This window comes from Panthera uncia (assembly GCF_023721935.1).
Source record: "Panthera uncia isolate 11264 chromosome A1 unlocalized genomic scaffold, Puncia_PCG_1.0 HiC_scaffold_16, whole genome shotgun sequence".
Taxonomy (NCBI): Eukaryota; Metazoa; Chordata; class Mammalia; order Carnivora; family Felidae; genus Panthera; species Panthera uncia.
Genome location: NW_026057576.1, coordinates 9,170,052 through 9,197,557, shown reverse-complemented (window position 1 = coordinate 9,197,557; position 27,506 = coordinate 9,170,052). Strand labels below are relative to the sequence as shown.

At 47.8% G+C, this 27,506-nt stretch overlaps 1 long non-coding RNA gene across 1 annotated transcript in view; it reads left to right on the top strand.

The window, feature by feature from the left end:
* Positions 1-14,593: 14,593 nt before the first annotated feature.
* LOC125934102 (uncharacterized) overlaps positions 14,594-27,506 on the top strand; it is a 19,953-nt gene continuing 7,040 nt past the window's right edge. The window contains exon 1 of the long non-coding RNA XR_007461216.1: positions 14,594-15,165. This is a non-coding gene — a long non-coding RNA (uncharacterized LOC125934102). The remainder of the gene's footprint in view (positions 15,166-27,506) is intronic.

The following is a 27,506-nucleotide window of genomic DNA, read 5'->3' as shown; positions in this document are numbered from 1 at the left end:
AGCCCCTGACTCTTGGTTTCGGCTTAGGTCATGAGCTCACGGTTTCGTGGGTTGGAGCCCCGCATCGGGCTCTATGCTGGCAGCGTGGAGCCTGCTTGGGATTCTCTCTTTCCCTCTTTCTCTGCCCCTCTCTGCTCTGTCTCTCTCAAAATAAATAAATAAACTTAAAAAAAAAAAAAAAAGGTCTAGTAGTACTGTTTATTTCTCAAAGGGTAAGTCCCTTCTGTGTGGCCAGGTGCCAAGCCAGCGTCAGTGGGGGGTTGGTGAGATGCCACCGTGTTGCTGCCCAATAGGACCACGCCAGTGGTGGGACACTGGCGGCCACGGGGTGATCTTGATGGGGGTTACGTGGGAGCAGAGCTGTGTCGGGGAGGAGACACTTGACCTGTGTGCATGTGTCTAGGGAGGTGATGGAGAACCTTATAGGAGAGATGCCTATAGGATGAGACGGCATGCACAGGTTTGGGGTAGCCAGGACTCTGGCATTTCCTCCCAGAAGGCTAGCGATGCCAACCATCCTGTGCTGAAGCTTGCTTTAGAGTTTTACCCGTTGTATAATTCTGCTCCATGACTGGCCAATCGCTATTGTAGGGTCTGGCCATTCAGAGATAGTAGAAAACACAGCCTTTGCCCTCAAGCAGCAAATGTTCATGGGAAGAGAAGGACCCATAAACAGAAAGTATAAATCAATAGGGTAATCCAGAGGTAAGCATGGGGGATCATGGAACCTTCGAGAAAGACATCTAACCCTGGGAAGGAAGTGGTGGGGTCAGAGGTGGCTGGTAATATCTGCCAAATGTCCGCCTCCAAGGCAGAAGGCAGTGGAAGCATAATTCCAGGTGTAGGCAGGTGTAGGTAACAGGGAGGCGAGAGTTGAGCGGTTTTGTCTTGACGGGGCTTCAAGTCTTAGGTAAGGCAAGGTTGGGGAAAAAGATGGGGAGATAGGGCCATGTGTACCAAAGGAAGGATCTCAGGCTTCGTTGACTCTCCAGCAACGATGGTGTGTGTCATCAGATACAGGAGTTGCTCTGTAAAGGGATCCCTCTGACAGCAGTATGGAGGGTGGAATTCAGGAGAGACGAGGCTGAGCCAGAAAGGTCTGTTGCAGTGCATCCAGACGAGATGATAAGGGCTGGAGCCACGACTGTGATCATAGGAAGGCCAGGTAAATAAACTGAGCGGGACTTGATGTTTGATCGGTTACGGGTGGAGGGTTGCAGGAGAAAGAATTCAGTGTCGACTCCCAGGTTTCTAGCTTGGGTGGCTGGGAAGGTGGTGGTACAACCACTGAGTTTGAAACGATAGGAGAAGAGCTGGGCTAGAGCAGGAGATGATGAGGTCAGTCTTGAACACACTGAGTTGGAGGTGCCTGATGGGTATTTAAATAGAGGGTCCAGGGGTGCCTGGGTGGCTTAGTCGGTTAAGGTTAAGGATCTGACTTTTTTTTTTTTTAATTGTTTTTTAATGTTTGTTTGTTTTTGAGAGACAAAGAGAGACAGAGCACGAGTAGGGAAGGAGCAGAGAAAGAGAGGGAGACACAGACTCCGAAGCAGGCTCCAGGCTCAGAGCCGGCATCACAGAGCCCAACGCGGGGCTTGAACCCACTAACTGTGGGATCATGACCTGAGCCGAAGTCGGCACTTAAGCGACGGAGCCACCCAGGCGCCCCGAGCATCTAGTGGATTGTTGAAATCTTGGAGGAGAGGTGGGCTCAGCTGGGAGCTGACCGGTGCTCTGAGTAAGGATTGTGGCGCTGCTGGCGGCCAGAGCCCTGCAGGGGCACCGGCTCAGGGCATCCATTGCTCTGAGGTTCAAGGGCTCCGGAATAGAGCAAACTCCGGTGGGCAGAGATGCTGCAGCCTCGGCTGGCTTTACGGGAGAACTGGGGATGGTAGGCCTGTTTCAGGGCTTGGGACGTTGTGTCCCAGGGCTGGTTCTGGTTCAGGACCCAGGAGAAGGGTAGGCCTCGGGAGGGGATGTGAGTCACAGTCCCCTGCTGGCTACGTGGGCTCTTTAAAATGGGAACATTGTGGGGTGCCTGGGTGGCTCAGTCGGTTAAGCGGCCGACTTCAACTCAGGTCACGATCTCGCGGTCCGTGAGTTCGAGCCCCGTGTCGGGCTCTGGGCTGACGGCTCAGAGCCTGAAGCCTGCTTCCAATTCTGTGTCTCCCTCTCTCTCTGCCCCTCCCCTGCTCATGCTCTGTCTCTCTCTGTCTCAAAAATAAATAAACGTTAAAAAAAATTTTTTTTAAATGGGAACATTGAAACTACGGGTGAAACACCGTGAAATGGTCTGGTCGGTGGGGCCTCGGCACAGGTTCTTCGGCAGGTGAAGGGGAGGAAATCACCTCCCAGGCCTCTTCAACTTGTGCAAGCCCCCCCTCTTCCCTGCAGATTCTCACGGTCATAGGCTTGTGACAGGCCTGGGAGCTGTCCTCTGGGGAGGGGGTGGTGTGGGGCCGTTTTGAAAAAGCTCCTGGGGGTGATTTCCCCCCGGGTGGGTGGAGATCCCCTGCTATGGGGGACCCGGGGCTAACTGGGGAGAAGTCTTGGGACCCTTTTTATACTTCGTAGCCCTTAAGTTGAACTGTTTTCCTCCCAACACTTCAAAATGTCCTCTAGCCTAACCGGTACAATCCCACCACTTAGAATTTCTACGCTTTTACTCCCGTTGCAGTCATCGTAGAATCGTCACCCAGTCACCCGGGATTGTCAGGAAGGCTAAGGGAGCACCGGAATCTACGATGCTCTTTGCAGAATACCATGAAATAGTGACCTATTTATTTCTATTAAATAACTTAAGACAATTTTATGGGCAGAAAGTTTGACTCTATAATATATGTATGCAATCTAAAATTACCACCAACTGTCCATGAAAAAAAAAATCAAGCTGTCACACCAAGCCTAATTGGTGATTTCTGCGTTTTTCAGCTAATTTTTGTTAGCTATGCTCATTTATTTGTTTTATCATAGAAGTCTTCCCTGGCAGACGAATGGTAGCAGTTGCCAAAGTCTTCAGAAAAAATGTAGGAGACAAATTTCAGTCGAGTACGCTAAGGCTGTGGGGCCTTGGGACAGGAGTACAACTCCATCACCCCTGAAAATTGATACTAACTGCCATCGACAGGTTTTACTTGTAGAACCCCGGAGCCCAGCTTATGGAGTAAGTCCTCGGGAACCACTGACTTAAATGATGACACTTCTTCCTTCCTTCGCTGTCGAACAGCAACTGTGTCGATACATATATTCTTGCCCAAGTGACGGGTGAGCTTTACGGCATGGGAGAACCAGACTCAAAATGAAAAGCAGCTCGGAGCCCCGAGCTCCAGGGACTCGGCCCCTGGGTTCTTTCTGCCCTTCTCCTCTCGATCCTTGCTTTCTAGGCTCAGCTCACAGGCCATTCGCTGAAATCATCATACCAAGAGATGAAGGTCTCCCAGAGAGAGGCCTCACCCAGATGCAGGCACTAGCCCACAGCACTGAAGGTAGCTCTGATTTCTGCTTGGGTACCTTCAGGGCTGGGGAGCTCACTACTTCACAAAGAAAAGGTTTTCCTGAAGCAGCTTTGGTCCCCATCTCCAACTTCTAAAATCACCCAACCCATAAATTCTGCTTCATTTTTGCCATCAGCCCTTTCTCCCTTATGTATTTTTTTAAATTGTTTTTAAAAAATGTTTTATTTTATTTTTGAGGCGGGGGGAGGTGGAGGGGCCGAGAGAGAGAGAGAGAGAGAGAGGGAGACACAGAATCCAAAGCAGTCTCCAGGCTCCGAGCTGTCAGCATAGAGCCCGACGCGGGGCTCGAACCCATGAACTGTGAGATCATGACCTGAGTCGAATTGGGGCTTGACCAACTGAGCCACCCAGGCGCCCACCTTATTTTTGTATGGGTGCTTACTTGTCACTATCTGGTAAGGGGCTCAGGTTTGGGAATCATTTGGGCCAGAACCTTAAAATCACAATTACCTTCACCATTTTACCAGCTGTTGTGGCCTTGGCAAGTTACTTAACCTCTCTGAGCCTCAGTTATCACATATGTAAAATGAGTGTCACATTAGTGTCTATTTCAAGGATTATTATGAGGCCTAAGGTAATGGAAGGAAACTGCCTGACAGAAAGCCGTCAATGCAGCTTAGATATTATTATTATTCCCTCTCCTAGATTACAGAGTCACCGAGGGCTGGGACCCCTTCTTGGATGTCTTTGAATCTCTGCATACCAGTCAGCAAAGTGCCAGCAAGAGGAATCTAATGAACGTGGGACATGAAAGAGACTGGGCTGACCAAGACAGACAGGAAGCTCGGATAATTATTTGAAATATCTAAAGTCATCAGAAGGCTTAGAAAACGTAATGCCAGTCCTTCCTGCAAAAGAAATGTGCACAGCAGAAAACAAAACCCAGAGCAGAAAGCAGAGAGCAAGGGCAAGTTGGGACAGGAAATGGAGAAGAAATTGGGAAAGGTCGCGCAGAATGAGGTCAAGTTCCGGGGGACGGAGGAGCAAAGCACGCATGATGTGTGAGCGCTAATTAACGTGGTTAAAGAGAACAGCGTGGAACAGTAAATGCCAGCAGAGCAAGGAGCCCAGCTGCAAGGCGGACCCAACGTGAAAAAGAAAAGCAATACTTGCGCCACACAACTCCTTTTATAAAGCAGCAAATTCCCGTAAATCTGTTCGCCTCCCGTTGTGGCTGTATAGGTGAGGAGTAGGATGGCCGAGTGGTGGACCTCCCAGCACGTATTACCCCTAGAACGAGCTCCTGGCGCCCGCTTAGGCCGCAGCCTCTTCTGACATCCTTTTCCTCCGCGCGTGGCTGTAGATGCTCATCCGGGAGCAGGAAATGATTGCATGCTTGGGCTTTTCTGCAGTTCGTCTTCTAAAGAGAGAAACGAAACAAAGCAAAAAAGAAAGCTGGATGTTTAGAGATATTCTAAAACCTTTAAAGGCGTGCCGTTCACTGAAGCAAGGAAAGGAAGGTGGAGGCCGGCCTTTCAGATTCCCTGGAGCGGGGATATGGAAGAATTCATCGCGGGCTAGTTTCTGTGTATTCTGCACTTCAAAGTGACTTTACAGGTTTATTTGGGGATTCCACTCCAGCAGAGAAAGGAACACCTTGCCAACTCTCGACCGTACGATCCATTTTTTGAAGAGAGAACACCACTCTGGGAGCGCTTAAGAGAGCAGGCACGGGGGCCAAGGCCACGCACAATCACTCACTGTCCAGATCAAATCGTGGCCTTCCCCCCCCCCCCCCCCCCCCCCCCCGCCCCGGAGAATCAGCTGTTAAACATTTACCAGCACGCTGCCGTGTACAAACGAGATCCAAGAGGAACCAGTTGACCGGCTAGAGTGAACAGAGTTTAGCCCAAAACTGTGGGCAAGTAAGCAGATAAGGTTAATTGTATTATGGATCCCTTCATGAATGACCGCCTGATGGGAATGCTGCCTTAACATGACTCAACAATTCGTGCCCTTTGCCGTACATTCTTGGAAGCAATAGAATTGCCTTTTATTATTATTTTTTATTATTTTTGAGAGAGAGAGAGACAGAGACAGGGTGCAAGCAGGGGAGGGGCAGAGAGAGGGGGAGACACAGAATCCGAAGCAGGCTCCAGGCTCCGAGGCTTGAACGCGGGGCTTGAACCCACGACCTGTGAGAGATCGCGACCTGAGCCGAAGTCGGACGCTTAACCAACTGAGCCACGCAGGCGCCCCGCCTTTCAGTATTTCTTTTCGTTTGTTTTTTTGCCCCCTACAGTGGAGGCCCCCAGTTCCAAAACTTCCAGTTTACAGATTACACGTGTGTGATGGGTATGGAAGAGTCTGGTATGAGAAGTCAGGGTGTTGCCGGCAGCTGGTGGCCGCAGATAGAGCAGTGGAGTTCAGGGTTAGGGGGAGGTCGCAGAGGTGCGGGCTGGACTCTGGTGTGTTTATCTCAAAGCTGGTCTATCCCTCTCTTTTAAACCTTATAACAATCTTCCTTCAGTAATCCTGGGTACCAGGAGTGCCGTTGAGGCCCGAGGGCGGGGCCTGTATGTTGTTTGGGGATCGATCTCCGTACTCCAGAAGCTGCAAGCCTCAAGATCCACCCTACCAGTCGACCAGCTTTTTCAGCCGAAAGACTATGGCCCATCTTCCCCAAGTCCTGTGTCTGTAGAGTCCGGTGAGGTACCACCTGTGGTGGCCATTGGATTAAGTTCAAAGATACAACATGGTGTAATGGGACAAGACGGGACGTGGAGTTCGGAGTCAGAAGACTGAGGTTCAACGAAAACTAATCGCTGGGGTAGAAATCAGATAGTGGTCTAGGGTTGAGGGTTGAGTGGTTCTGGGAAAGGGCCGGAGGGGATTTTCTAGGGGATAGAAATGTTCTATACCCTTTGCGGGAGGTAGTTACATAAGCATATACATCTGCCCAAGTCCAGCAAAGACGCCGATGATCCGTGCATTTTATCGAATGCAAATTGTATAGCAATTGTCTCTCCTACTGTCCAGACAACTCCTTCGTCTCTATGAGCCTTCGTTTCCTGCCTGAAAAATGGAAGGACGACTTCTACCCGTGCCGTGGGTGATCACACATATTATTAAATGGGACCACGTGAGTCCAACGTGCTTTGTACATGATAAAAAGCCCTGTGCACGGTGGCTACCATTGTTCTGCTTTTCATCTAGCTGCCTTCTAGAGCAGATTGAGTTGGTACAAATCTGTGGGCTCTGCCCTGCAACTTTCCCTTGGAGATTAGTGTTTATCTGTCTATTTTAAGGAGACTCTGGAGGTATCAAAATGCTGCAGAAAAGCAAATGGAATATGGATTTGCTGGGGAGAGGAGGGCGGGCCGGAAAGGGAACAGCTGGGGAGCAAGCCATCAATCCAGCCGGGCAGCAGGGCCAGCCGGGTGCCGAGAGGGAGCCGCTTAATGCCTGTGAGAGAGTCGTGACCAGGAAAAGCAACGTGAGTAAAAAAAAAAAAAAAAAAAAAAAAAATCACATCTTGCCAAACAAACTGGGTCACATTCGTGATGGAGTTAGTCACCGAGCAGAGACGGGAAAGCATTTTCACAGGAAAAAGCAGAAGGTTGGGGGACCACGGTGACTCAGCTGAAGTGGCCAGGGCCACTTTGGCCTCCTGGCCCCACTCGGTAGTTAAGCAAGAGTCCTTCTGTGGGTCCTGCAGCGCGTCTTGCAGTCTTTTGGGTTTGAACTTGATCTTTACGCCTAGAGGCAATCGCAAACAACCTTTACATTGGAATCAAGAGCACAGCACACATTTTAAAATAGAAAAAAAAAAAAAAATCATAGCGAGAAGCCAAGTTAAACTAAGACCGGAAGAGCGGGGAGGCCGTGGCGGAGTTCACCCCCCGGAGCTCGAGTGGGAGGTAACAACTGGCCGAATGCAGCCGAGCTCCTGAGTGATTACACTGGCAAAGTCTTTGAATTTAGCAACTTTGAAGTCAGAGCAAAGAGCAACTGTCCTTTGGCAGCAAAAACCTATAAGATGATTGAACAACGCTGAATTCAAATTTAAAATTGTTGGCCACTAAAATAAAGCTAAAACAGGGAACGATGTAGCAGGAAGAAATAATCTACAAGACAAATCTGATGTGTGAAATTTTGATTTTATCCTCATTATAAAAATTTTGGTGCTTTCTGCTAGATGGTTTTGCCAAGAAATGTGATATGTTGAAAAAGCAGAGGAAATGTACCCTAGACGCCGAGGCTATAAAAGGCTGTTTAAAGTGATAGGAATCAGTCGAGGCTCTCCCCGTGACCGAGGTTATAAAATTAGGATCTTAAAACTACCAAATCTGGGTGAGAGCAAAAGCTCCAGTTAAAAGCCATGTCTCAATTTATTTTAATATAACTTCCATTTTCCCACAGTGTTTGTCTTTTCTCTGGGCATGTCGGATTCCTTATGCTGTTAATTCCTTCCCGAAGCGCGGTCTCTGTTGGAGCGAGGTGGGGAGCTGGGGTGAGGAGGCACAGTGAGAAAGCGGGGGTGTCCTTCCTGCAACCTCTGAATCAGAAGGAGGGTGACGTCTGGCACAGGCACTTGCATGTGGGGGACATCACTGTGTTGATCCCAGCTGAAGCAAGCCTGGCTGGGAGCACCCTTCCCACCCGGATCTTTGTCTCACTGGTAATCGGCCACCTCAGACCTCCACCTGGACCCTCGGTGATACTGTCTCTAGCTGTGTCACTCTGTTCGGTAGCATGTGGAGTCCGGGACCTCCTGCAGCCCGGTGCTGGCTCCAGGTGCTTCTTAACCCTGCTTCTCTGAGGTCTTCAGGAACAGTTGGACACACGCCTTACCCCCCCCCCCCCCCCCCAGATTACCAGTGGGCTGTGAATCATGATGGAATCTCTTATTTCTCCCCGGCTGCAGAGGGAGATTTGGGTGTGACAGATTTGGGTTTGAAGCTCAGGTCCATGACTTACTGGCCATCCGGGAAACCTCCGTGAATGCCGAGTTTCTTGCCTGGAGAGGTGGCACAGAGTAAGGAGCCAAAACACAGGGGCTATAATTAGCTGGCTTAACATTTTTGCCAAAGACTGCGATGGACCTTCACGGCAGGATAACCAAATCGACGTGCGGTCAGTTACCTTCCGATAGAAAGGGACAAAGGAGAGAGATCATAGGCTCCTCAAAGGCTGTGTTTTGGTCCCAAAGCAACTTTCCAAGGACAGAACTGGCAGCACTAATGTCATAGTGTGATCTGATGAGAAATATGCATTTCGTCTTCTTGCCTGGTTCTTGGCACAAGATCGTCTAAACCCCTTTGCCTAAATTTCCCAAATTTCCCAAATGATAGGAGTGAGCCAAGCTTGTTTTGTTAGTCACAACAAGCCCCTCTCAACCACACCTGAGTTTATGCTCAGGAAGTGACGTCATCCCTTCAGGATGGGAGCTGGGTGTCAGAGGAACCAACTCTGTGATGAGATGATTGGAGCGAGGGGGCTGGAGACGGAAGTAATCACCAACAGCCAGTGATTTAATCAACCGCACTTCTGTAACGCGGCCTCCATGAACCTCCATAAACAGTGGAGTTCAGAGAGCCTCCAGGCTGGTGAACACAGCAAGGTGAGGGCAGGGGGTGCACCCAGAGAGGGTGGGGAAGCTCTCTGAACTCCACTGGGACAGCTTATAGGACTGAACCCTTCAGTTGTGGGGTCTGTACTAACTCTGGGGACAGAGTGTCAGAATTAAATTGTAGAACACCTAGTTGGTGTCCAGAGAGCTGGGGAACTGTTCGGTGGGGGAAAAAACTCACACTCATTTGGTGCCAGAGTGTCGTGAACAGAAACAGGCTATGAAACAGATTTAGGAGTCTGGCCCACAACGAGCCCCCTGCTGGGACTGTGGCCAAACAAGGTAACCTGATGGTGTCAGAGTTTTTTGGTGGCAAGCACTTGAAAGGGATTCTGATGAACTTAATTGGAAAAGGACTTTGCTAGAAAGGAATGGAAGTGTTGGCTGTTGGATACTGAAGAGCCAGGCCTCGGGAGGAAGGAAGGCTGGCTGTTAGCAGGAATAAATGGACAGACTCTATGTTCCTCCATGAGCACTTCTAAGCTCCAGTGTTTTCTGTTATTTTCTCAAAGGTTCCAAACCCTAGGAGCCAGCTTGAATGGCCTAGATTGGGTTTTATGCACCAATATCCTTCCAATAGGAGAGGTCATGGAAAATCTTTGACTGACAGGCCCTCAGGACTTCTCAGAATGGGGGAAGAGTTAATTCCCTACTGGGAAACCAGGGTACTTTTACCCCAAAAGGTGGAAAGGCATGGCTGGCCAAAGCAAGAGATCCCTGGCATGCTGATTTTAGGCTCCACTGTTAAAAGAGTGTAGAAAAACAAGGAAATGATTCCATCTTGCTCTTCCCTGGCCAGGATTAGGCCCAGTTCTGGGAAGCACACTGTCAGGGGCCTTTGACTACTTGGGAGGTGTTCAAAAAGAGCAATTAAGACAGGAAAACATGACACATAAGAAATGGGTGGAAGACGAGGAGAAGGAACCCAAAGAAGAGACGACGGAGTGCGCCTCTACTGGCTGATCTCTCATATCTGAGGGTCCGGAATGCAGAAGAAGAAAAATTTTGTATTTGGTGGCTCCGAGAGGAGAAACTAAAACCAATAATGGGAATAGATTTCAGTTCTGGGTATTCAGGAAAGATCTTTCAAAAAAAAAAAAAAAAACCCAACTCCCGGAACCGAAATGAGCTGACGTAAGGTAGGGAACTTTCCATCCCTGAGAAACCTTGGTTCTTTAGCAAGAGCAATAAATACACCCTTCACGTTGCATTCCAACACACCAGTGTGTTATGTTCCTGCTTTTGAGGACCCCGACCTAATGGCTGTCGATGACACAGCACTTCCTGTTTGGCCACGTCTGCTACAGAGCACTTTTCCACATGTGGAGTTGTGGATGTGTGGCGTGAGTAATGATGGATGGAAAGGACAGGAGCTCCTCCAAATATCCTTTCTAACCACTTTCCCGGGGCCACATGGGACAGATGTACCACAGGGAGGCCTTAATTTAGAGCCTTGCTTCATTCAAGGACCTTTCTTGCCATAGTTAACATTAACATGCATCCTTCATGGACCTCCCAGTACAAATCGAGCCAACATCTTGCTTTACCACTGAACAATCTTCAACAAAACTATATCAAGTCTCTTGGGCTATTCCTATTACTAGGAAGCTACCATATCAGTGTTGGAAGGAATTTTGCGGTCAATGAGTTTACAACGCTTGAGTACATCCAATGGCATTCTAGACAAGTTGGTTCATAGCCTGTTCTTGTTTTTTTTCAGACACTCACAACCTCATAGAGTAATGCACAGCACTTCGGGTAGTGTTGGTTGGTAAAATCCTTTATTATTTTGGGGTCAGATCTACCCTCTCTGTGACTATATCAACCAAATTTAAAATGCACAAAGCCTCTGACCAACGATTCCACTTTTAACCTGTATCCCGTATCCTGTAGATACAGTCCCCATGGGTTCAAAGACGTGTGCAAAGATATTCATTAGAGCGAAGGGCTGGAAATTATTTAAATGTTTGACTGGGGGACTGATTAAACAAATTATGGAGCAGTATCTGTTTTGTGGAAAATCAGGCAGCTGTTAAAAAATGAAACTATTTTTGGGGCGCCTGGGTGGCTCAGTCAGTTAACCCTCCTCCTCTTGATTTTTGGCTCAGGTCATCATCTCACAGTTCATGAGATGGAGCCCTGAATTGGGCTCTGTGCTGACGGCACGGAGCCTGCTTCGGATTCTCTCTCTCTCCCCACCTCTCACGACTCCTCCCCGACTCGTGTGCACGTGTGCTCCCTCTCTCTCTCAAAATCAATCAATATTTATACACAAAAACTTCTTTATTTTTTATTTTTTATTTTTTTTTAACGTTTTATTTATTTTTGAGACAGAGACAGAGCATGAACGGGGGAGGGGCAGAGAGAGAGGGAGACACAGAATCGGAAGCAGGCTCCAGGCTCTGAGCCATCAGCCCAGAGCCCGACGTGGGGCTCGAACTCACGGTCCGCGAGATGGTGACCTGAGCCGAAGTCGGACGTTTAACCGACTGAGCCACCCAGGCGCCCCCAAAAACTTCTTTAAAAATAGGTCTTCTTACAGAGAACAAACTGAGGGTTGATGGAGGGAGGTGCGTGGGGGATGGGAGAGAGGGGGGATGGGCATTAAGGAGGGCACTTGTGATGAGCACGGAGTGTTGTATGTAAGTGATGAGTCACTCGATTCTACTCCTGAAATCAATACTGCATCGTATGTTAACTAACTAGAATTTAAATAAAAATTTGAAAAGAAAAAAACATGTCTTCTTAGGCAACAAAAACAAAAATAGGCAAATGAGACAATATCAAGCTTAAAAACCTCTGTGCATCAAAGGAAACGAGTGAAAAGCAACCCACAGAAAATATTGGCAAATCATGTATGTGATAAGGGATGAAGGACAAAAATATATAAGGAACTTCCATACATTAACAACAAAAACCCCAAATAACCTGATTAAAAAATGGGCAATGGACCCGAATAGGCTATTCTCTGAGGAAGATATTCAGATGGTACCAAGTATATAAAAACATGCTCAATATCCTTAATCATCAGAAATATGTAAATCAAAGTTACAATGAGCTATCACCGCAGGCCCGTTAGGAGGACCATTATCAAAAGAAAAGAAAATAACAATTGTTGGCAAGGAGGCAGACAAATTGGAACCCTGTGCACTGTGGGTAGGAATGTAAAATGCTGCAGCCATATGGAAAACAGTATGGAAGTTCCTAAAAAAATTAAAAATAAAATTACCATATGATCTAGCGATCCCACTTCTGGGTATATATCCAAAAGAATTCAAAGCAGGGTTTCAAAGAGATAGTTGTACGTTTATGTTCCTTAGACCATTATTCAAGATGACCAACGGGAAATGACCCACACGCCGATGGACAAACGAAACAAATGACATGTGGTATATACACACAGTGAAATATTACGCAGCCTCAAAAAAGAAGGAAATCCTCACACATGCTACCGCACGGATGAACCTTACGCATGTTATGCTAAGAGAAATCAGTCGGTCACAAAAAGATGGGGACAGCGTGACTCCGCTCACGTGAAGTGTCTAAAGCAGTCAAAATGATAAAAACAGAAAAGAGAAAGATGGTTGCCAAGGGCTGGGGGACGGGCAGGGGAAATTCACGTTTAGCGGGGATAGAGTCAGTTTGGCAAGAGGAAAAAGTTCTAGAGATCTGTTGTGCAACAATGTGAATATACTTAATGGTACTGAATTGTACATTTCAAAATGGTTAAGATGGCTTAAAAAAAAAAAAATCTGACCTCTTAAATCCTAGGACAGGGCCCACCCGGTTCTACCTCTAAAACTGTACAAAATACTTTCGTCTTTTTTCTGCTGCGGCAGGCCTTTCAAGACCTCTCCCAAGGCCCCTTAAACTGGCTGCCTCTTCTCCAGGTGAAACAAGCTCTTATTTCCATCGGTTCTGCCCCTGTCATCTTAGCGCCCTTCTCCCGGCAGACCCAGAACTGGCCGCTGAGGTGCAGCAGGATGGTGGGGCTTGGGAGAGAGGGCTCCCAGACACGCACCCCTGCCCGGGGAGACCCTGTCCTGAGCACTCAGTGGGAGCATAGTGGCTACCCGGTGAGGGTATCTCACAGTGGGTATCTGGGGGAGGGAAGGCCCTTGAGTGGGACAAGGACCAAGAGGGAACTGAGCCTGCGTATGAAAAGGCAAGCTTTGCTAAGCGTGTGATGGCCCGACTTTACTGCATGAATGTTCCCTACACACAGTCACGAATTTGCTGGAACAAGACAGAAAACCAGTATTGCTTACGTTCACATGGCTCCTTTATACTTTTTAAGGCATTTTGCAACCGGATTAAAGGTGCCACTCACGACAATTCTTTGAGGAGGGCGGTCAGCAACTATTTTTCTCATTTCAGGAAAAGGTGACCTCAGCCAGAAGGATTAAGGACTTACTCTGTCTTCTGTGTCATCCTTACTGGGCTGACCCTTTCCACTCTGCAGGCTGCCTTTGGTTGCACATAAAAACAAGCAAAACGAAAAGCAAAAGCAAAAATGACCATTTTGCTCAATTGTCCCAAGCCTTGTAATTTTGAAAGACGAGAATGTTTTCTATGGAGATAGATGCAAGAGGCCGAACTATTTCCAGCTCATAATGCACACCCGTAAGTGCCAAAGACTATTTGTGGGGTACCCTTGGACTAGAGCCCTCACTGAGCCTGGGGACCTGGGGCGGCTTCTTTGATAACACCTGAACCTGCCTCCACCAGCGGGTAAGAGACCAGTTAAACGTCCCGCTCTGGGGAAAGGGAAGTCCTCTCCCCTTGGCTATGTAAGAGGATCCAAAACATCCTTAGGGCCAGGAGTCTCCTAGCCTGGGCCCTACACAGGGCCCAGGGGATCCCTCTCCCGCAGGGGCTGGAAACCAGGATGGCAGCTGACAGAGGTGGGAAGGCAGAGGCAAAGGGGGCCTCGGGCAGCCAGGATTAAAGAACGTGGGTATTCAGAGGCCTCCAGCAAAGCAGCGCTGTGCACGTCACCCTGGCCCTGGCTGTTTCTCCCCGTCAGTACGTGGCCCTGACGCTGCCCTTCTGCCTATGGTAACTTTATTTTCCCCTTTTAGGCTGCTCTCCCCGACCATGTTAACCTAATTTCATCAGGGTAAACAAGTTAGGGAAGTAAAAGGAAGCGGCACATAGGAAAATTTCCTTGCAGTCCGGAGCATCAAGGTCCCCAGGGGAATGAGTTAAGGGGCTTCTCTGCTGGCACAGAGGAAAAGCCATTTTGCTGCAAAAGACACTCCCAGGTGTCCTAAGCTGGCAGATTCCGGGCTAGGGAGAAACGGAGGCAGGGAGAGGAAGGTGGAGGGCTCTCTGCTGGAAGCCGGCTTTCTGGCCTCTGGCTGGGCGATCTAGTGGCAGGGAGTGCTATTTAAAATATTTAACCGGCGGGCCTGACCAATCAGAGCCCGGCTTCCAGCGCCGGCTCCGGGAGGCCCTCTGCTGGTCCGTAGGTTCCAATTCGGCTGCAGCGGGGGTGGGGCAGCCAGGGGAGGGGCCGGGGCCGTGGCCGTGGCTGTTTACCACCCGGTGCGGAATCGTTCCCACGTGAACACGTGGTGTGGCTGCCGCAGTTCACAGCGGCTGGACGCCGTCCCGGTGGGGGTGGGGTAAGAGCCGGTGGTCCCGGGCGCCTCCCCCGCCGCCTGGCGCTGCCCCGAAGTGCTAGTGCCGAATCGCGGCTGGCACCGGTGGCCTCTTCCAGCCTGGCAGAATCGCGCACGTTCGTTCTCCCTCCTGCCGAGGCAGGCGGTGCCCGAGCGTCCCGCGGGCGCGGCCAGGCGCCCCTCTGCCCGAAGGAGCTCCCGTCTGACCTCGGAAGCGGAGGCACGTCTTGCTTCACCAGCAGGAACCCCTCTCCGGCTTTCTCCCCCTCGCCTTCCCGGGTGACGAGCAGCTGCAACGAGCCGGCGGACCGGATGCCTCAGCCCGGGAATCCGGGGCTCTTCCTGCGTAAAGAGGAGGGGCCTGGGCTTCCAGAACCACTGACAGATGTCTGTGGGAAAGGGCTTCCACACCTGCCAAACCGCCAGCTTCCTTTCTCATTCTCGAGGGCTCGAGGTAACACGAGCTTGTGAAAAATGTGTCGTGTGCGCCGCGGTTTCCACTTTCACCCAAGGCCAGCCAGCTCGTCTCCCGAGCGTGAAAAATCAGGTGGCTGAGTTTCCTAAGGCGGGAGGCGAGTGGTGGCCTGTGAAACCAGGTGCGCGTCCCCCTCCCCCCGCCATCCCCCCAGGCGCCTTGCAAACCAGACCAGCCTGGACCACGCACGAGAGGGGGGCCGGAGTAGACCCTTAGACCCTTGGTCCTGAGAGGGAGACCTTAAAGATCCCTTTTTGGTTTTTCCCAGTCTGAAAACTTGTGCCGGGGGAAGGCTTGAAATGGAGAGCTTCATCTCATTCCTTTGATTTCTACACATAGTACTTTCACTTTCAGTCCATGTATAAAGAGTTTTAAAATTCGTATGTTTACGAGGCGCATGAAGAAATCACAACACAGTAGTCTCCCCCCCGCCTTACCCATTCTTCTCTCCATTTATTGATTCCCGGAGCCAACAGCTGTCTGTGATTTTAGTTGTCCAGGTATGCGCAGCGATCATTGCCGGATAATATGCTTATAAAGCTGCATCTTTGTTAATTTTAGAAATCACCCGCCGACTGGGGCACCTGGGTGGCTCAGCCAGTTAAGCGTCAGACGTCGCTCAGGTCAGGATCTCACATTCGTGAGTTCAGGCCCTGCGTTAGGCTCGCTGCGGATCCTCTGCCCCTCTCTCTCTGTCCGCCTCTCTCTGTGCCCCCCCCCCCCTTGTGCATTTTTCTCGCTCTCAAAATGAACAGATTAACTAAAAACACAAAAGAAAACACAAAACCAGAAAGAAATCATCCGCTGACTTATTTCTGTGCAAGATGAGGTTTTAGCCCTTTCGTCCTCCCCCCGGACACAGGTACCCCAACTTCTCCGTCACTTCCCGACAGAGGTCCTGTATTTCTTCTCTTCCTAGATGCCATCCATTATACGATAGAGCATTATTTATGAGTCACTACAAAAGAACAAAAGTGCTTTCGATGACACTATGATCCAATACTTCAAAACCAAATTAATGTCTGTTTATTTATTTATTTTGAGAGAGAGAGAGTGCATGCCTGTGCATGGGGGAGGGGCAGAGAGAGAAGGGGGAGAGGGAATCCCAAGGGGGCTCCATGCTGTCATCATAGACCCCTACCTGGGGCTCCATCTCACAAACCATGAGATCGCGAGTGAGCCGAAACCGAGAGTCAGACGCTTCACCCACTGAACCACCCAGGAGCCCCTGATCCAATACTTTATCACGTTGGCTACAAGATGCAGTTTGCTTTTCAGGATGTTAGAATGTGAAAAATATGTGCATTGTAGAATCTCGTGAATTAGGGGACATCACAATGTCCGGCTAAATCACCGATCAGTATATACGTTATTTTAACTGTGTTAATATTGTTCACAGTGTACTATAATTACATTTCTACTCTTGTACGTCTTTTCCCCTTTGGAGCTAATAACTGCCTGGTCTATTTAACTGTGTAGTTTTGGGGGGGTATTTATGAGTAATTCATCCCCAGGCTCTCCCCAGTGTGGTGAACGCATTGGCAATCTCTCAGTTGCAATTCCTTCCCCGTGGGGACCCCCCCACCCCCCGAGCTGTCTTCCTGCTCCAAACTCAGCGCCGGGTTCTCCTGGGCCTACGGCACTTGGCATCTCAGAGTGTCCCTTCCACATCGTCCTGGGATTTCTCTTTTCTTCTTTTCTATGTTGGATCTCCTGTTCCCCGGAGCTCCTGTCTTCTTTCTTGGTCTGTTCTTTGTTTTGTTGGAGCACGTCTTCCTGAGAAAGGCCTGTGGCAGGTAAATGTTTGGAGACCTTGTAAATGTCTTTAGTCTACTGTGGCGCTCGATAGCTTGTCTGAATGTATTACTAGACCTTGGAAAGAATTTTTCTTCATGTGAGAGGCTTCCCTCCAATGTCTGGCGATATACTGCTGCCACTAAAGGGACGTGTGCGTGGGCGAAGCTTGTGGACCAGAGGGCTCCCCGTCCGTGACTCTGCAGTGATCTGGATGCTTCACTGGGGGAATCCTGCTGGATTGGTCTCCGTAAGTCTTCTCCCTTGGACTGGTTGGCTTCCCCAGAACCGGATCATCTGTTCTTTTGCCTGTGGAGTATAAGCCTCATTGCCAGTGTCCTGGGAGCCAAGAGGGTGAAGGGGACTGTGGAATCTTACAATCTAAAATGCAGCCTGTCATTTAATCTCGTTTCGGTAGTGTGTCAGTCACATGCCAGCTCTCCGTTGTGCCCACGGTGCAGATGATCTCTGATTCAACCTTTTCTCCCAGGGCTGGGCAGGGGCAGTGGTCCGGCTGCACAGGTGCAGGAAAAACCGTGGGGAGTCTCAGTGCTCGTTCCACAAATTTCCGCCCACCTGCGCCCATGTTCGGCAACAGAGGGAACCAATTTCTGTTTCTTTCTGAGGTTCTGTGGTGTAGCTAGTTTGCTTCTTACAGGCTTCCTTTTCTGTGACCTTGGTTTTGGCTTTATCTTCTCTGCTAAATTAATTACCTCTTACTCGTCTGCTTTTTTAGTTTCCAAAAGATTGTTGCCATGTTTTGTTTGCTGTTGTTTTTGTGCCTGTCTTCTCCTTGTCCTTATGGGTCTAGACAGGGTGTGCTTCTAAATGTTTGGCAACTGGCTTTTGGGGGGAGGGGGAGCCCTGATTTGTAGCAGTCCAGTTTCTGTGGTATAAATACTCCTACTGTGGCTAATTTCAAGCTACCAAAAGGACATCGCTGAACATGCAGATGGGAAGAAATGCAAAGTTGCATATCATTATATAATACAGATCTGCCTTGACGTTACAGTGGGGTTACAGCCTGGTAAACTAAGTTGAAAATGCATTTAATACACCTCACCTACTGGTCCTCACAGCATAGCTTAGCCTGCCTTAAATGTGCTCAGAACTCTTACATTAGCCTACAGTGGGCAAAATCGTTGAACACAAAGCCTGTTTTATAATAAACATTGAATATATAATGGAACTTACTGAATACCGTACAGAAAGTGAAAATCAGAACGGTTGTCTGGGGACCGAATGGTTGCCAGTGTATGGGTTGTTGGCTCTCGTGATCGCGGGGTTGACTGGGAGCTTCTTCTGCCCAACATCAGAGAGAGGATTGTACTGCGTATCGCTAAGCCAGGAAAAGATCAAAATTCAAAATCTGAAGCCTGGCTTCTATCAAATGAGAATTGCGTTTACACCGTCATAGAATCAAGAAATCTTACACCGAAACGTTGTCAGTTGGGGACTATCTGTATTTCCGCCGTGTGGGCACAATAGCTGTGAACAGTAGACCTAAATGACCTCAACAGAGTAGATAATTATAAAATTACTATGAATAGTAAGTTCGGAGAGTTTGTTAGATTTGTTTTTAATATAATTTAAAATATTTTAGGCATATGTAATTTAGTTTTTAAACTGGCTGTATTTCACAACCGGCTCAAAAAATTCCTACAAATTTCACAACCAGTTTTCACGAGCCACTAGCTGCTCTCCTGCACATAATTACCTTTCCTCATCTATTGGGGTTTTCCCCAAGTTTTATTGACATATGACTCGTATATTATTAACACAATGGTAATCCATGCAGGATTCACATGCAGAAGAAAGGATGACACTTCATTCGAAGGAAATGATGCTTGATTTGAGGGGCAAAAAGAAAAGTTAAGCTCAAATAAGGTGTGGGGAGGTCATCAGTCCCCACGGGTAGTACTCCGAGGGAAGTCATGTCAACACGATTAGGCATGAGGTCTTACTAGGACAAGGTAGTGAGTTGGCCAACCTTTCTGTTCTGATTTAGTTTCAGTTTTGAAGACCATTTAGTATATCTACATTTCTTTCTTCTTTTTTTTTAGTGTTTATTTATTTCAGAGAGAGAGAGAGAGAGAGAGAGAGAGAGAGAATGACTGGGAGAGAGGCAGAGAGAGAGGGAGACACAGAATGGGAAGCAGGCTCCAGGCTCTGAGCTGTCAGCACAGAGCCTGATGCGGGGCTCGAACCCGTGAACCGCAAGATCATGACCTGAGCCAAAGTCAGACGCTTAACCGACCGAGCCACCCAGCCGCCCCAGTATATCTACATTTCTTAGCAGTTCTCTGAAGTGGTGCCAACCAACTTCTTATTCCAAACACGCATGACCACCAAGGGTCCGTGTGATAATGTGAGTGCTTACACAGCACTTTCTTTAGCCCAGCCCAAAGCATTTTACCAACAGTGCCTCATTAAGTCCCACCACACCCTAGTGTGGGAGTAGAAGGGGAATAACACTATCCCGATTTTACAGATGGAAGAAACAGGCCTTGAAGCAAATCCACAGCTGCCGAAACTGGCTTTCCAGCCTGCGGATTCCGTGGGCTAGCTCTCCATGACAGGATTTAGGCACTAATTTGCGTCTGCTCCCTGTACCTAGCCAGGTAAGGGTACGGCTTTATTATCTGCAATATCAAGGAGTTCCTTTAAGTCCTAAACTATGCGATTCTGGTTTTGGCCTTTGTTGACCCTCCCACACCTTCCAGAATGCAGGGTTTTGTGTATGTGATTCAACAGAATTCCAGTCTGGCTGTAGGAATGCGGGAGCGTCGGCAAGAATGGAAGACCAGATAATTGTGGTTTGGTCTCCATGCTGAGCAGATCACAGAGCATTAACGATTGCCGAAATAGGCAATGGACTTTGTGAACCGTCACCACGTGCCCGGTACGGGCTTCGGGACTTGATATACACTGTCTCATTTAGCTTATTTCAACCTTCACAGCAACACTTTGTGGCTGGTGTTGACATTTTCCCCGTCTTACAGATGAGGGAAGTGAGGCTTAGGGAGACTACGTAAACACGGCTGGCCTCTTGGTTATAATGACTGGTGTAGACATCGATGTCACCCAACAGAGTCCCAACGCTGGACGTTCCTCGCAGGGCCTAGCCGAAGAACCGTCTCTTCTCTGGTCGCGGAGTCGTTCGACTGCGAACCCAGTGAGGTGGACTCCCATGTTGTGTGAAGAAAAGCTCTCTGTAGGAGGAGAGAAGGCAGTCCTCTCACAGAGAAAAGCGGAGACGAGGATGGGGAGAAAGAATTCGGAGGGCATTCAAATCCTTGCCTCCCAGTCCCCGCCTTCCTTATCTAAGCCAATTTGGTTGAGTTCAGCTTTTGTCACTGGACCAGTGGGTGAGTTCTGGACAACATAGTGCTTACACATCTTGCTATCCATTTTTAATTTTTTTTTTTAACGTTTATTTTTATTTTTGAGACAGAGAGAGACAGAGCATGAACGGGGGAGGGGCAGAGAGAGAGGGAGACACAGAATCGGAAACAGGCTCCAGGCTCCGAGCCATCAGCCCAGAGCCCGACGCGGGGCTCGAACTCACGGACCGCGAGATGGTGACCTGAGCTGAAGTCGGACGCTTAACCGACTGGGCCACCCAGGCGCCCCACCATTTTTAATTTTTAAAAACATTTAAATCCAGGTTCGTTATCATGTGGTAATAATGGTTTCAGGAATAGAATTTAGTGATTCGTCACCCCAGTGCTCATCCCAATGAGTGCCCTCCTTAATGCCCCTCACCCATTTAGCCCATGCCCCACCCACCTCCCCTCCAGCGACCCTCAGTTTGTTCTCTGTATTTAAGGGTCTCTTATGGCTTGCCTTCCGCTTTCTTTTTTCCTTATTTTTCCTTCCCTTTCCCTATGTTCTTCTGTTTTGTTTTTTAAATTCCACGTGTGAGTGACATCATATGATATTTATCTTCCTCTGACTGGCTTATTTTGCTTAGCCTAATACATTCTTTTTTTTTTTTTAATGTTTTTATTTATTTTTGAGACCGAGAGAGACAGAGCATGAGCGGGGGAGGGGCAGAGAGAGAGGGAGACACAGAATCCGAAGCAGGCTCCAGGCTCTGAGCTGTCAGCACAGAGCCTGACGTGGGGCTTGAACTCACGGAGTGTGAGATCATGACCTGAGCTGAAGTCGGACGCTTAACTGACTGAGTCACCCAGGTGCCCCTAGCCTAATACATTCTAGTTCCATCCACGTTGTTGCAAATGGCAAGATTTCGTTCTTTTTGATTGCCGAGTAATATTCCATATACATCTTGCTATCCTGATGCTAGACATTACCATATTTACCAGCATAGGAGAGCCCACCACCGGGTCCCTTGGACTTACCCAGGTCTGTAAGCAGGTACATTCTCCCCATGATACAACTTTTCTTCCACTTCTTCTTTTTTTCCTTTTATGTACTTATTTATTTTTAAACTTGCATCCAAGTTAGTTAGCATGTAGTGCTATAATTATTTCAGGAGTAGATTCTAGTGATTCATCCCCTATAACACCCAGTGCTCACCCCAACAAGTGTCCCCCCTAATGCCCTTTACCCCTTTAGCCCATCTCCCCACCCACAACCCCTCCAGCAACCCTCAGTTTGTTCTCTGTATTTAAGAGTCTCTTCTGTTTTGTCCCCTGCCTTGTTTTAATATGATTTTTGCTTCCCTTCCCTTATGTTCATCTGTTTCGTATCTTAAATTCCTCATAGGAGTGAAGTCATGATATTTGTCTTTCTCTGGCTAATTTCACTTAGCATGATACCCTCTAGTTCCATCCATTACTTGCAAATGGCAAGATTTCATTCTTTCTGATTGCCGAGTAATATTCCATTGTATATATATACCACATCTTCTTTATCCATTCATCAGTTGTTGGACGTTTGGGCTCTTTCCATACTTTGGCTATTGTTGATAGTGCCGCTCTAAACATGGGGGTGCATGTGCCCCTTTGAAACAGCACACCTGTATCTCTTGGATAAATACCTAGTAGTGCAGTTGCTGGGTCGTAGGGTAGTTCTACGCCATACTGGTTTTTTTTTTTTTTTTTTAATGCTTATTTATTTTTGAGAGAGACAGAATGCAAGTGGGTTAGAGGCAGAGAGAGGGGGAGACACAGAATCCAAAGCAGGCTCCAGGCTCCAAGCCATCAGCACAGAGCCCGATGTGGGGCTCGAACTCACAGAGCTGTGAGATCATGACCTGAGCCAAAGTCAGACGCTCAACCGACTGAGCCACCCAGGCGCCCCAACGCCATACTGGTTTTTTTTGGAGGAACCGCCATACTGTTTTCCAGAGTGGCTGCACCAGCTTGCATTCCCATCTACTTCCCCTTCTAAGCACGTTCTGTATCTCATCCATAAGATTCTTCTCTGTTTCTTCTTACTTGGCTCAAGCCTCCTAATGTGGACCTCTTAGAGTTGATATGCATTACTTAGTCTTCTGACCTCAAGAGGCAGAACAGCCCTGGTATTAACAGTACAAATGACATGATGGCAGTACCGGGCCCAGTAAGGGTCCCCAGACTGCACAATTTCACGGGTAGAATTCCTTTTTTTATTATGGGGTAGGGGTAGGGGAAAACAGAGTTGCTGACTTTTATTTTCACCAAACTGGGGCCAGTAAGCTTACATGAATCCTCCCATTGTTAATTCATTTATTTGTTAACAAGGCTAGTAAAGACTCTGCTGTAAGCCCTGAGGGTATACAACAAGCTTACATTCAAGTCACTGGAAGACTTTAAAGGGCCACACTAATTCTACTCTTCACTTTCCTTGATACCTTTGATTAGGGTCTAGAATTTAGGGGATGGTATAGGGAGATTGTCGGTCTTGTTGGCAACAATCTAAACGATGACGGAAGCAAGAAATGGAAAAGGAGGTGAAGAGGAAGCCAAGGCGGTAGTGGAAGGTGATGTAGGGCATTGATCAGAGCAAGACTCAGAGGAAATCAGCGGGAGTGGCACTCATACATGGGACCAGATGCAGAGGAAAAAAGCTTCTTGATGTGTATCGTGTTTGCATCTGAGCAAAATAGATTTATGAAAATCTCCTTGAAACTCCTGGCAAGGAAACCTGAAAAAGGTTCTGGTAAAGCAAAGCGTTAACAAAATGGAAATTAATTGTATGGTACCTGGTACCTCTAATCTAATGGCATTGGTAAGCTCTTTATTTACCGTATTGTCTGTTATTTTGTGTTAATAAAATTAAAAATTTACCTATTAGAAATGTTGCAGATACATTTGCAAGCCTGGTCCTCCAACCTCATTTCGTTTTGGAGGTTTTAGGTTCCGGGGCCCCCACTTCTCTTGCTGGGGGTTTCAGCATTGCGGCATCTTGACTGGGGGATGCGGTAGGCCGCCTCCAAGATGGCGCCTCATGGTGCCTGCCTCCTGCTGATCTCAGCTGTCTATAGGTCTCTGGTAGAGGAGTTGAGTCACCTTCGCTTCCTTTGCTGAACTGGGGGTACTGGTGTTTTGAATGAGATCTAGAATGATATTTCCCTTACATTCATCATCATACACTTCTTTTTTTAAAGTTTATTTACTTAATTTGGCAGGGGGAGGGGCAGAGAGAGAGAATCCCCAGCAAACTCCACACTGTCAGTGCGGAGCCTGACAAGGGGCTCGAGCCCACGAACTGTGAGATCATGACCTGAGCTGAAAGCAAGAGCTGGACACTCAACTGACTGAGCCATCCAGGCACCCCAGTCGTCGTACACTTCTAATCCCTTGTCTGTTCCTTTGATATTTGCATGGATGGATGATAAAGCACACATAGAATCTAGAGGATGACGCAGACAGTTCTTTCTGTCCCTGTTCCAGCTGGGTGGAGTATGGAAAACATTTTTTGTGCACATGCAGGCTTTAGAAACTGGTCTAAATAAGAACCTCTCTCTCTCTCTCTCTCTCTCTTTTAATTACAAAAGCAGTAATATCTGTGGTGTAAAAAATAAAAAGGCAAAACCATTAGACACCCGTAATTTCACTATCTGGATATAAACACTATTAGCAACTGGAGCATTTCTACAACTATTTCTATCTGTGTTACACAAACAGGTAATATAATGAGTGCCGTTTTGCAAATTGTTTCTTAATTAAGTATAGTATGAGCCTGTGTTTATGCCGTTAGTGTATTATATCATCTACAATTATAATTTTATTTATTTATTAAATATATTTTTTTAAGATTTTATTTTTAAGTGATCCCTATGCCCAATGTGGGGCTCGAACTTACAACCCCGAGATCAAGAGTTGCAGGCTCCACTGACTGAGCTGGCCAGGCACCTCTCACCTACAATTATAGTTTTAAATGGTTGCACAGTACCCCATTATGTGTCGTGCATTTTTAAGCCATTTCCTTGTTCTTGGATATACGTTTATTTCCATTTTTGCTAATAAAAGAAATGCTATAAAGAAATGCTATAGATTCAGCGTGTAGCTAAATATTTGTACCTATCGTTGACTTTTCCCCTTTAAGATAAATTATTAAGGTGGAACGGTTAGATTAAGGCATCCGTACATTTTTAGAGCTTTTTCGACATATTGCCAAACTGCCTTCCAGAGAGGCTATACCGGTTGATACTCAGTGAAATTTATTAGTGTGTCTATTTCCTTCTGCCCTTGCCGGCACGAGAAATTTTTTTTTTTTTTTTTAATCTTTCTGGCCTGTATTTGAACGGGAAACATAAGAATTCTTGAAGTGCAGCTTATAGTCACCAACTGGCCACAGCTGTGAGCGTCAGCAGCCTCCACTTTAACCCAGCGCCCACCAGGCGTGAGGGAAACGAAACGCTGAATCGAATCTGGCTCTGGCAGGTTGTGTTCCTAAGACGAGACGAAGGTCGAAGCTCACGTGTTCAAGATGGAGGAACAAGGGTCAAACGTACAACAGGCAACCCCTGTGGTTTTGTAGTTATAGTTTTGGGAATTTAGCCTAAAGAAAATTCCCAGGAAGAGGAAAAAGCACATGTATGTGAAAAAAGTGTATTGTAGGGGCGCCTGGCTGGCTCAGTTGGTGGAGCGTGCGACTCTTGATCTTGGGGTTGTGGGTCCGAGCCCCACACTGGGTGTGAATATTACTTAAAAAATAAAATTTAGGGGCGCCTGGGTGGCTCAGTCGGTTAAGCGTCCGACTTCAGCTCAGGTCACGATCTCGCGGTTTGTGAGTTCGAGCCCCGCGTCGGGCTCTGGGCTGATGGCTCGGAACCTGGAGCCTGCTTCGGATTCTGTGACTCCCTCTCTCTCTGCCCCTCCCCCGATCATGCTCTGTCTCTCTCTCTCTCAAAAATAAATAAAAATTAAAAAAAATTATCGTAACATTACTTATATTAGGGAAACAAACAACTTGACACAGGAGAAATGGTTTAAGAAATTGAGGTGTATCAACCTAATGGAATTGTCTGCAGTTGTTAAATTAGTAACTATAATGGTGACGTCCAAACATAGGAATATGTTCATGGTGTAATGTTAAGTGCAAAAAGGGGATAGAATTGTTCACATTTGAGAACGATGTACCAGTTAAATCTGCGTGGACGAAGACTGGAAGAAAATACAAAAACCAAAGCCAGTGGTGGAAGAGAGGGACACCCCCAACTTGACATTTTTCTTTCAAGTCTTCCTTGTGCAATTACAGTGAAAAGCAACAGTTTTGAAAGAGGTGGGAAAGGGGTCATATAAAGAGGCAAATAAATGTGCTTGAGGGACAGCCGCGGAAAATGCTCCGTCAGCCCCGGCTAGTTACGGAGGGAGGCGTTGTGGAAGGTTGGGAAGAACGAGGCACTGGAGGCAAATAGAGCTGGGCTTGAAGCCAGCCTCCACTTCATACCAGAAGTATGAGCCGAGGCAAGTTATTTGACTTCCTGCAGTTTAGTTTACATAGCTGTAAAAATGGATGAAAAATGTGTGTCTGTGCAGTTGTTGGGGGAGGGGAGCACGCATGCTCCGCGGCAGGTACACGGTCGGTGCCCAACCGGTGGGGGGTGGGGGGGGGGGGATCGTAGAAGCGATGCTGCTCTTTTTCTGTATTTATCGTTTCATCATTATTGATCCTGCAATAGCGAGAAGCACATTCAGCCAAGAGAAGCGATTTGCAAGTGTGCTGCTTGCGAACGTAAGCCACCTAGTTCTGTCCGGGACAGAAGCGGGGTGAGTGAACGAAGATTCTTTTCTCGGCTGGATCGTTATTGAACGGGCTTAGCGGGGTCTCTGCTGCTTCTCTGTTAAGCAACTTATCTGGACGCCTGGATTGATAATGACACTGCATAAATGGTATCACAGCGGCAAAGCTTGCGCTGTGCATATGGCAGAGATAAGATTGGACGGCAAAAGGTGACAGCCAGAAAACATTTTTGGGGAACAGAAGATCTTACATAATTATCTATCTCCATGTTATTTTTAAAACACCAGTTAAATACAGTGTAATTGGGGGCGAAAAGTCAGTGTTGGCTCTTGGTAATCCAGTGATTTGAAATCAGCCCAGGAAGAGCAAACCGCACTGAATTTTGCCCTCTGTGACCTCTACACAACTTGCCAATTGCCTATGGATTTCCAGATTCTCTAGCACTAGGGAAAACTCAGAAGGTGGAGAGAAAATGCCCTGACTTACAGATCCTGAGAGACTCAGTGGCCACTCGGCACAGAGAAACTTTCGACCTAAAAAGGCTGTCTTGTGTCTTCTCAGGGACTTGAGGCAATTTCTCAAGGGCACCCATCCCTTTTATAGGGAAAAGTACATCAGCACCTTGTTTGTACCCGGTCCTTTCTGACAAATTCTTTGTCATATGGAGAAGCTTTTTGCTTTGTCCTCTTCAAAAATCTTTTAGCATCAGAGCAGCTCTAATAGCTGGACTTATTTCAGCATTAAAATGCAGGCTCGGTGACCCTCTTCTGCAGGCAGATGTAATTTCAAAGGAAACCCCTTTTGCTGGGTATTCAGTGTTACCCGGGGATTTGGGGAGTTAATCTCCCCTGTCTCTGTTGTCAGAGAAAAGGAAAGAAGGGTAGCTCTTTCTAAACGCTGATCCCCGTGGGCATCTGTCTCCTTTTGTACCCCGGAATTGTGGGAGACGGAGGAAACTCCCAAGTGGCTATCCCACCTAGCTTCTTGAGGCAGGCTGGACTCTCCTTAAAACCTCCAAAACAGAGGCTTGTGGGTCATAGTTTTAAAGCTCTCAGGTATAGGCATCCTGCAGCCTCTCTTGTTAACTGGTATCAGTGCTTAGCCTTCTTTCATTTGAATAATTAAAAAATTTTTTTAATGTCTATTCATTTTTGAGAGACAGAAAGAGACAGAGTGTGAGCAAGGGAGGGGCAGAGAGAGAGGGAGACACAGAATCCAAAGCAGGCTCTGGGCTCTGAGCTGTTCAGCACAGAGCCCGACGCGGGGCTCGAACCCACGGACCGTGAGATCATGACCTGAGCTGAGGTCAGACACTTAACCAACTGAGCCACCCAGGCGCCCCTGAATACACACACACACACACACACACACACACACACACACACACA